A 10,764-nucleotide genomic window follows, 5' to 3' on the forward strand; every position below is an offset into this window, starting at 1 on the left:
CACACACTCATAAAGGAAAACTCGTATAATGTGTTACAGTTCAATTCAGTGCATGGACCTTTATCATGCTGTACTCATTACCTCATTAATGAACAGTGAAAGCACTTTGTACAAGTGGAAGTTTCAGTTGGATAAGATATTCCTGCTGAAATCAGTAAGGGGTGGGCAATACGCCCAAAAAAATCATATCATGATTTCTTCTGACATTTGGGAGCGCCACAATACATACCACGTTATTTGTGTTAGAATGGTTAATAAGCAAATTAATATTATACATTTTTAACTACAGTTCCACACAAATATAGCGGCAACATCCATCACTATGGTTGAAATACAGCTAATTGAGTCTTCACAAAGCAAGCAACACCGGACAGCGTGTTAGCTGGTTAGCACTAAAACCCACAGTAGTATCTCAGAAAAGCTTGAAGGATGATTGGCGACTGCGTGAAAAGGTGTATCGTGGTTGAAATTGTACTGATGACAATATAAAATCATTATATAGCCCACGCCGAAATGAAGACTCTTGAAACACATTTGATTACAGCTGTTCAAAATGAACATTATTAGCAAGCCTTTACAACTGAAAGAGAGATTGGATTTATCTTCAGTATGAAATGCATCTGATGAATACATTATATTTACATAACAATCATTTGGCAGACGCTCTTATCCAGAGCAATGAACAGTCGAGGAGAACATTAGTGTTAAACAAATACAAAATGTGGTATCACCAAAAAGGCACAGATGCCCATTTATAATCACTAAGAGTAATGTTAACCTAACAAACTGCAATTTGCACAGTAACACAAGAAGGTAAGATTAGACAGATAGCCCATCTTAAAGAACTTTACCTATATGACCTATAAAGCAAGGAAAGAAAGAAAAAATAAAGGATATCTAAAGGGGAGCCTTGGTGAACAAAAAAAATAAGGTGAAAAAGCAATATTTTTTCATAGTTATTCAAGACCAAGCATAAGATTAAACAAATTGATAGATATACTGCTTTAGTCATTACTAATATAAAAATGTATCAACTTGCAATGTCCAGGTGAGAAAAAAATGATGTGAATTATTGACATGTACTGATGTTACATTACTAGGACCTTATTTTTTTAGCTTGTAATTTAGTGCACCAGTGGCCAGATGCTGATACAGCCTCTTCATGAAGCCACCTGCGAAGAAATCAATTACAAATCATTCAGTCGGTGTGCCTGGAATATATAAACTAGAAACTCACAGAGCAGTGTTCATACCCACAGATATATCTATTTTATTCAATGGTGTTTGCAATGATGTGTTAATAGTCCATTAATACACAGGGCTAACAGAATTTGATTTGTTAATTGGTGAAATACATCTTTTTAAAGATTAACAAAGGTGCAGTGAAGCTTTAAAATGTAAAATAAATCCTGTTAAAATTGTTTATAGGGATATGTCGGTGTGTTGACCAAAACAAATTCCTCGTATGTGCAAATGTACTTGGCAATAAAATACGATTCTGATTCTGATTCTGATGTCTTATTATGAAATACCTATAAAACACATTGAACTTTTATGAACACTAAAACATCAGGAAACCAACAAACTAATGTAAGAGTTAAAAATTTTATTATGTATGTACCCTTGATATACTTCCATGTCCTTCACATTTGCTGTTAATTTTTCTCATTCTACTAGCTTGTTTTTGCTCCCTCAAAACCATCAGCTAAATGATGCCTCTGTCCTGTGAAGAATAGAGATGAAGAGAAATATAAAAAGAAAACGTGAATAATTCATTATTCTTTAAGCCACTTTAGAGACATTCCGAATTTGGACTGAACTAGGGTGACAAAACCTGGTTGCTGAAAATGCAAGGCTCAAGACATCTTAAATACACAGAAGAAACTATAAACTTTCTAGAAAGTTAATCCCACCATCTGTTTGTTACCTGTGTATTTGTTTCTTTATTTGGTATTTGGTGCAAAATACTGCTTTGTGATTATAAGAGTGGTCCTTTGGATCATAAAGCTGTGGATCCCCAGCTACACGTGATTTTTAAGCACAGTTAAGCAATATTTGCAACACCACCATGAAATAATGCTTACATCTCTGATTTACAAGATCCTTTCCTGAAATCAACAAAATCTTTCTTCCCTATCCATTAAAAATGAATGAATGAATCATGGATTTTTACACCCACAAAAAAAATTGTGCAAACCAAGAACTTTCCCACAACGTTTGCTCATACAATTATAATGAACTTCCTGAGGGTTACCAATCCAGCCGAGGCCATTTTCTCAGTTTAAGCCAGTCTATTAATTTGTGTTGTAACCATCTCGGTCAGATACGCTCTACGGGACTGATAGTAAGATTACAAACAGGCACGGCACAGCAGGAGGAGTCCAGAGAGCAGGGACCCTGACACTCGTTTTCAGCAGAACACGATGGCAGGATTCAGACATAATAGCTTTTGCAATGGACTCCGTCAGACTGCTTCTGCTGGGCAGGGAGAGCATAATGGCGAAGCATGCGAAGCACTGACGGCAGTGAACTGTGAAGTAATTTCATTCAAGACACAGTAACACAGCGCATCAATGAGTCTGTTTCCCACGGCAACAAACCTTTTTTTTTTTTTTTTTTTTTTTTTTGCAAGCCAGAAGTGGTTGACCACTGAAAGTTTGTTTCGACCTGGCAGTCTGTCAGATTCCATTTGTTATGTGAGCGGAGCAACACGGTGATCCGTGGCCAGTTTCTGCACAATGCAGCTCTAATGTGTCCACTTCACTGGTCTTTATGTGAACTCTTTAAGCCACTGTTCAGGAATAAAAATGTAAAAAAACGATCCTGCCTCTGAGAATATAAATATGGTCGAGAAGACCAACGAGTAAGTTCAGATACGTAGCGTCCTTTTTTTCATAAAGAAAACAACTCTGATGTTATTCAGGGAAACCAATATTTAAGAATGTGAACACCAAAAGCACAACTAATTAAGGTTTGCAAAGGCACACAAAAGATGCACAACAAGTGCTGAAATCTTTGGGGAGACATCCTCTTGCCTTCTTCAGTCTCAGCTTCAGAGGTTTCTGGTAATTCTGAAGGAACAAAAGACGTCAACAAAGGGGCCGATAAGTGTTCGGCTCAGCCAAAAGAAGCACACTACTGGGAAATGTAAAACAACAGCGCGCTACCCAAGCGTACAGCACCGGGCCGCATCAATTTTCTTTTGTGATGGCAGAAGTGGCAACACAAAAAAAAAAAATTTTTTTTTTAAGTAAGCGCAGCTCTTTTTTCCAATAATTTGCAGGAGGGAAAACCGTAAATTAAAATGTAATTTATTTTTGCTTTCTTTCGCTTCCCTGGTACACCGGCATCAAAATGTCAAAAGAGACGTGGCGTACCGTTGGGGCCCCAGCAAAGCGCCACACGCTTTAGAAACGAATGCTCTGGAATGCTATGCAGCACCTTTGTGCAGCCTCCCAAGAGAAGGCAGGGGAGGCACTCTTTGCAGGCTCCTCTGTTCAGGAAATAGGGACGTGAATTAATTGAAGCGTTAATGTGCTGTGACTCTTGCATATGCTTCGTTTCGGCGTCGGATTTGCAATAGCCTTTAACTTTCTGCGCAATGTCAAATGCTGGCAGGTTGAAGAAAATGCACGGATGTAGCTGGATACATCACCCAAACTCAAAAGTTATGTTCTGGCTTCAAATGCATTGTTCAGATGTCTGTATGTAAACTTGACAATAGCTTGATTCGGGATAATAAATGTGCAAAAATAAATGGGAAAATAACAAGAGTATTTTTTTTTTCCTCCTGAGTAGCTTCTCTGTTATCAGGATGTACCCCAGCTAGGAAATGCTTAAGAGAAACACTTATACTTAATATTTAATTGCGGTTAAGAGCATAAACAGTATAGAATAAATGGCAGCCCTGCACAAATCAAGTGCAAGAGGTTTTAAGTCCTAGTGTGGCGGTATTGGCATGTTCTAAGCTGAAGGAGACCCACTCTATCCAGTCCAGATGTTAGGTCTGCTGCACTCCTGATTCAGACTCAGTGACCACAGACAGGCTGTCAGTGTTTTAAGAAGATTAGAAGGCAGATTAGCAGAGCATATCCCAGCATGCTTTTACCCATGTGCCACTGCTCACCTCCTGCCCCAAACCCACAAACATGCCATGGCGCTGCCACAAACTTGCATATAGGCCTATCTCTAATGTGAAGCTTGAAATTAACGCTTCAAAGTTACGGACCAATTATAGCTACCTGCCTCCTATAGATCACACAGAAAGCATCATCAATTCTAAGAACAATCTGATGGAGGGTTAGCAAGTGATTAATAGTCTGTTGGTTTCATCCAATTGAACACACAGTCACAAATTGCCAAGCCTCAAATTCCGACCCAAAAAAAGGAAAATAAAAAATATGCAACCGACCAGATTCTACACAGAGTGGCACACAACCATTCCTATCACTGTAGCTTCGCTGCCTAGAGGGAAAATATCACACGAGCTCTTCTGCCAGTTTTTCTTTTAATTTCTCAGTAGAGGCATTCCTGACACCCAATTAAGGTTCCTGATAATGTCACACAAAGCTGGGAAATCAATAGGGAGGACAGTTAGCGGCAGTCAATGCTCCTCCATTGGCGAGATGCGTTTGCTGAAACGCAGCTCCTCTGCTTTTGCTCTCTATTTGGGGAATATGGGCCTGTAACTGTTTTGCTCTATATGAGTGTCAAACAGAAATACAATTACTGAAAAAAATATTTTGCAACAATGCAGTACCCAAAATTTAGAGGAAAGACTCGTTATAAAATAACTTAAACACAGCAGGTGATCGAAAAGTCTAGTTTGTTGCTCTGCCTGTTCAAATCACTGCACAAATGCAAGAGACTACATTTAAAATGGCTGCCATCCCTTCCAGCATAAATAAGCAAAATAACAACAAAGAGAACATTATTTTGACTGGCACAGTATGTGTCTACCTTAAAGTCATTTGCACTACATTATTATCTTTCTGGTACAACATTAGCAAATGGTGGTTGTGCTGTAATACCCATCTTTAATCTGTACAGAATTCATATTCTGCATTGAGTTGCTTCAGAAGCCCTTGTACTGTAAGTCACCCCGAATAAGAATATCTGTCATATAAATCATAGAGGAATTCACCTTTTTTCTCACCTCCTATTAATCACCTTCCGTGGTCTTCAGTGACATGTGAAAAGAGGGTGTGATCGTCCCAACAGCTCCCATAAGTTACACCAATCTGCTCTGCTCTCCCTCTGCAATCAGAGGGAAACCAGAGGCTGCTGGGTTTTACACTGTGACACAGCGCAGAAGTAATGTGCCTGATGACTCACCACACCTAGCAGGTAGCACACGATAACACACGTGTGTCAGGAGGCTATTTTGCGTACAACGGACAGGATCCTGTGTCGATAATATGCATGTTCTTCATAAGGGAAAGGGAAGGAAAAAAATGTGCACAGCTCAGGGAGGGTGCAATAGAAATGCAAGAAAAAAATGTTCCCAAGTGCACACATTCTGTAAACATTATGAGGTATGCCAAAATGTTAGGTTACACAGGAGACCATTCCAAAGAAACTGTGTTACTACATACCTGTAGAGTATGTTGATGGGAATTTTTTCTTTTTAAACACACTTGAGTATTTTTTTGTGTATTTTTATTTGTTTTGATAGTGCAGGCTATATTTTTATTGCTTTTTCTAACGCAAAAAACATAGCAAGCCATCTTGACTTTATTAAGGATATAGCATTTAGATGATGGTAGCAATCCTAATTAGAGAACAACCAGAAGAGAGACTGTTGTTTGTAGTACAACAGAATAATTATAATTTTGTGGGAAACTGAAATAATTTTGCAGAAATTAGGCATTTAATGAGTAAGTAATAATGAGCAAATGTTTCAGGTGTGTACAATCCATGTCACAAAGCGGCTTGTCTTCTGAGAGATTTTTTTTGTATTACAAGACTTTACCAAAAGCAATGTATTGTTGAACATGCCAAAATTTACTCCGCTGTATGTTGAGCAGAGGATGTCAGGCACTTGGAATAGTTGGGTGGAGTAACAGTTTTTTTTTATACAATGTACTATGAGACAATTTTCCCCATTAAAAAACCCTTCCCACAGCTACATTTTCCAAATCAAAGGATGGAAAGTAAAACGAATAAATGAGTGAAAGAGTGAAACACTGTCTCCTTTGTGGGTTTACACACAATATGAAGGGTTTCTATGGAGATACATTTTCGCCTGCTGGGCTCCGACAATCTGAAGTGAATGCCCTTTCCTCCATTAAAACTGAAAACTCGGGAGACAACACATTGACTCAATATGGCAACCCCATGGCACTTGTTCAACCAAGATTTCGTGCCAATCAGACTGCGGCATTGCCAAAAAGCCAAGGAGAAACAATCCAGGAAACCTATGGGAAACCAACAATCAAGGAAACCGATTTTTTTTTCTAAAAGATTTTTTTTTCCAGTTTTTCCTGTAAGAAATATGAATCTGAAACACCTAAACACTGATAGACTGTGCAGGACCCCACATGCAGCAGAAAACATGTTGTTCGAGGCCTCTGCAGTGGGACACAGGCAGATAGAAAAAACGGGGTTACTCATGTGGAAATGCGAAGTAAACTATGTGTCACCATTGAATCAGCATTCAGATTATTCATTATAAAATCATACATTATTTTCTTCTTCCGTTATTACCTCAAATAACCACTAGGACCCCCAGTAACCTAAAAATCAACAAGTATGTGATGCAGTAGTTAGAATACCAAATACCGAATTTGTGGATTATGGGTTCATGCCCTATTCAGACACTAATATTAAATTAATTTTAGTTATTTTACACTCTTATTTACATAATTGTTTTACTATTCACTGTTACCATGACTACTAATGATAAGAATGGATGTATTTTATACAAATAAGCCACAGAACATACACAACAAAGCAGGGATAAGCTGTCTGTTAAGCAAATAATCATAGAAAATAACAGTCTATAGTTGCAGCACAAGATGGAACACGGGTATTTTAAGGTCTGCAGAGGCCTAAATCTTCATACTCAGCAGTAAATAATTCTGAGATAAAGGGAAAAATTATTCAATGAAAAAAAGTGATCCAAGTATCACTTCACCTATGAACTGGATTCTCCCTCTTTACTAATAAGAGTTAACTCATTTAAATCTAAAATTATTTATTATTATTATTATTATTATTATTATTATCATTATTATTCAATCATATGTATCTGAACAAAACAAAACTAAAGTAAGGCAACTCTGCATCATTTGCTTACATAATTATGCAATGTAATGTGTGTATACTTCCTTATTCCGGTGTACCCTGCAAAAAGAAGGTATTTTGCATTGAGCTGGCCATGGGCTTAAGTCTTAAATTTACTTGATGATTGTATGGTGTTGTTCAAGTGAAAAATAAGAAAAATACAAAAATCTTAGCATATACATTCAAAAGATTTTTTTCCCCCGGACAATCAACAAATGACTGAATTGCCTGGTACTTGCAGCACCCTGCGATTCCCAAGATGCTGTGATCTCATTGTCTTGCGCGCGCTCGACCGATTCTCACGAAGTTCAAACGCCAACTACAGCCACTTGGCAGTCACACACCACGACCTCGGTTCTGCCCGCTCTTTTTGCGCCAGGGTTTTTTTCCATCCCAATTAGAGCAAGGTCCTCATTCATTCTAAACTCCCCCGACCCCCCGGCAGAGCGATCATAACCCAGATCTCACAGGAAAAAAAAAATGTAGGCTATATGCCTGATGTCACATCAAATCATCCTTTCATACTCTTATCTTAGGCAAATGAGGCACTGGGAACAACTGTCCCAAAAACTCTACGTCAAACAAACAAATACGGCGCCGTGTACAGTTTTGAAATAATTTTCTTCCCTGGTTTTACAGCAGCCCTCCTCACTGCGATTCAACCGCGCAGCTCTGCTTAATGATTTATGCGGGTCTAAAATGCAGCGGACCTCAAAGCAAACTGATGAATCCACTGAAGAGTCCGCTGGCGTTTTCGCGTAAGCATTGCCCATTGAATTGTGATTTATAAAACATGTATTTTTACATCAACACTTAATGAACGGGGCATTTTAGGACCCAGTACCTCAATGCATTTCGTTTTAATCAATTGATTCAGCCTCATCAGAGGAAATGCAAAATATATTCCGAGCAGCGGCAGAGCGTCACAGGAATTGAAACAAGGTATATGCTGCACAGCATTTGAAACGAAATAAAAAAGCTCACAAACGGGAAAATGCATTTCGATCAAAGTCAACGTTGTTTTAACGCCGTTAAACAATAAATTCAAAGTACAAAAATATTTTAATGGTAGTAGATGAGACAGACAGCTTTCGTCAGTATATTCAGGCAAGGGGAAAACCTGCCATAAAATTTCAATGCAGCAAGCAACTGCCGATTCGATTGCCATTCTCATACACTGTAACATTTATTTCAAGTTTGCATGTTAAAACCGTATGGAGGCTTCGTATTTAACATAGCAACATCCTTAATTCTCACAATGCAGTATTATGCTTTTCAATTTCTGTTAGCCTATGGCAACTTAATTTGCAGGCAATGTGAAGCCGTCACCTAATGCCCGAAATCGTTTAAACACATAGACGTCGCAAATATGCATACCCAATTTCGTTAACATTACTAAAACTGTAACTCAGGTGTTGCACCTGTTTCGTTTCTTACCTTTTTACTGAAGTGCGATTTTTCGGTTCCCATACTTGTCATTGTTAAAACCCAATTATCTCCCGTTGGCGATGTCTACAGAGGTCCATACTGTTTCTAAAAGAAAGGTAATCCTGTATCCCATCCCAGGAACATTCAGTAAAAACTGGACTACATCCTTCCCATCATCGCTGAACTGTGTTGGGATTTGAGCGCTTCTTTTTGCCTTCTCTCTTTTTCGCTGCTCGCTGAAGTTGCCTAGTTACCTCTCTCTTAGGGTGGCTCAAACCACCGACTCGCCAGCCAATCACAGGGCCAGCTACGGATTAACTCTTTCCAGACCCCCTTGTCCTGGTTTCTCGGTTTCGGGGGAGAGCGAGGGGAGTGGGCGTGGAAAGTGAGAGTCCCAACGCCAAAATCCAAGATGGGCAGGGACAGATCGAGTGAGGGAGGGGGTCTGTAAGGACTAAGGAGGAGAGAAAGATGGGGGAGGTGAAAAAATGTGTGAGAAAAAGAGACTTAAGCCTTATGAAAATATGCACATGACTACAGAGAGGGAGCCATGGTATTGGTTTGTCAGAAAAGTAAATTTGGAACATCACCAGCTGATTAATAGGTAAAGTGATTAAGTTTCGATAGCAAATTTCACCGAGACATTTCTTAAAATATTTGAAGCAATTAAGCAAAGACGCCTCCGCTCCTTAACCCTCCATCACAGACTGACTTTTTATTTTAACCCTGCGAGTCACCCCATCATGCAGCATATTGATTTCAATTACACCTGCAACACCTAGAAAGCCCTTGTCAGTTTCAATCATTGTCGTGGGGTGAGTAATGACCCCCATACCACCGTCCTCATTGTTCCACCCTGGAAAAGGGGAAATGAAAGGTGGCGACCTTCTTCTCCCAACGCTAGCCTATATACCCCCAGCAGGAACCTACAGAGAGGGGGTCTAGCCTGATTGACCAGCCACATCAGGCACCTGACAGCTACGGGTCCCTGAGATTCTGTACTCATGCCATGTCAGGGGTTAAATACTATTTGGTATCGATTGCTCCGTGTCCAAGCCGAAGTGATTTCCACAGAAAGGAAAATCAACTCTTCCTTTGCCTCAAACGGTGTCCACGCTGTTTTAAATGTCAGCATGGAAGGGGACTGGATCAAAGGGGCATGTCTGACCTGGACATTGTAGAGGGGGGCAGAGGATTGAGCCATTTTGTGGCCATGAAGCACCAGAGCACAATGGGAAGTTGACCAGGCAGCTCTTGGAAACAAGGAGCATGTAGGATCTCAGAAAAGATGCAGTTGTAGAAATGAGCACATTCTTGTTTTTCTCAGTCTCAGTTGCTGGTCTGGTGCGATGTAGCATCCGAGAGATTTTGAACACCGAGCACACGCTCAATGTGAACAAAGAGAAGCCAGGGAGTCAGCTGTCCCTCCCAAGATCCCGCCTTTGTGTGTCCAAATCTCGCTGCTGTAAGCTTGGTGGTGCAGATAGCATGCAGATCCACACACTGCCATGTGGCCCTGCCTTGCAGTACAGTAATCCCGGTGGCTCCACAGATGGACGTGCTCTCCATCTTTGCTGTTTCCAGTGGAAACATCATGTTTAGCTCCCACACTTTGTTTATGCAGAGCTGTTTTTCCCCTAGATTTTAATCCCCCTAACTCCCCCCCGCCCCCTCCCCACAAGCATAAGCTCCCTTCCCACTGTACCAATCTGAAATATCAACATAAAAAACAGGTCATTACTGTTAAAAGGATCGAGTGTGCCCTCTGATTTGCAGCAAGATTGCCTGTAATGTAAGATTACACAGCCTCAAAAACACATACATATGATTCAGATAAGATACAGGAGGGGCTTATGACATTTTCTATGTTTAAAAATCCTGAAGTTATGGACAGTCCTTCATGGCTGATAACATATCAATCCAATATGCCCAAGAGTCTTCACTCATGCATGCATCACAGTGGATTGGAGGGTTTGCGTCTTCTTGAAATAAAATCAAATCTGTTTAATTGACATGAAAGTAGAGGGCAGTGCTGCCGAAAGGTATTTCTGT

General features: G+C 39.9%; 1 protein-coding gene across 8 annotated transcripts in view; it reads right to left on the minus strand.

Moving 5' to 3' along the window:
• The window catches only part of dab1a (DAB adaptor protein 1a), a 128,645-nt gene extending 119,662 nt beyond the window's left edge, over positions 1–8,983 (minus strand). For 6 of the 8 annotated variants that reach the window (XM_035415329.1, XM_035415326.1, XM_035415323.1 and 3 more), the window contains exon 1: positions 8,722–8,982. The gene's annotated coding sequence lies outside the window, so the exon portion shown is untranslated. Of the gene's footprint in view, positions 1–8,721 lie in introns of all 8 variants that reach the window. The other 2 variants (XM_035415328.1, XM_035415330.1) reach the window with 2 other exon arrangements.
• Positions 8,984–10,764: the final 1,781 nt, after the last annotated feature.

This window comes from Anguilla anguilla, chromosome 4 (genome assembly GCF_013347855.1).
Source record: "Anguilla anguilla isolate fAngAng1 chromosome 4, fAngAng1.pri, whole genome shotgun sequence".
NCBI lineage: Eukaryota > Metazoa > Chordata > Actinopteri > Anguilliformes > Anguillidae > Anguilla > Anguilla anguilla.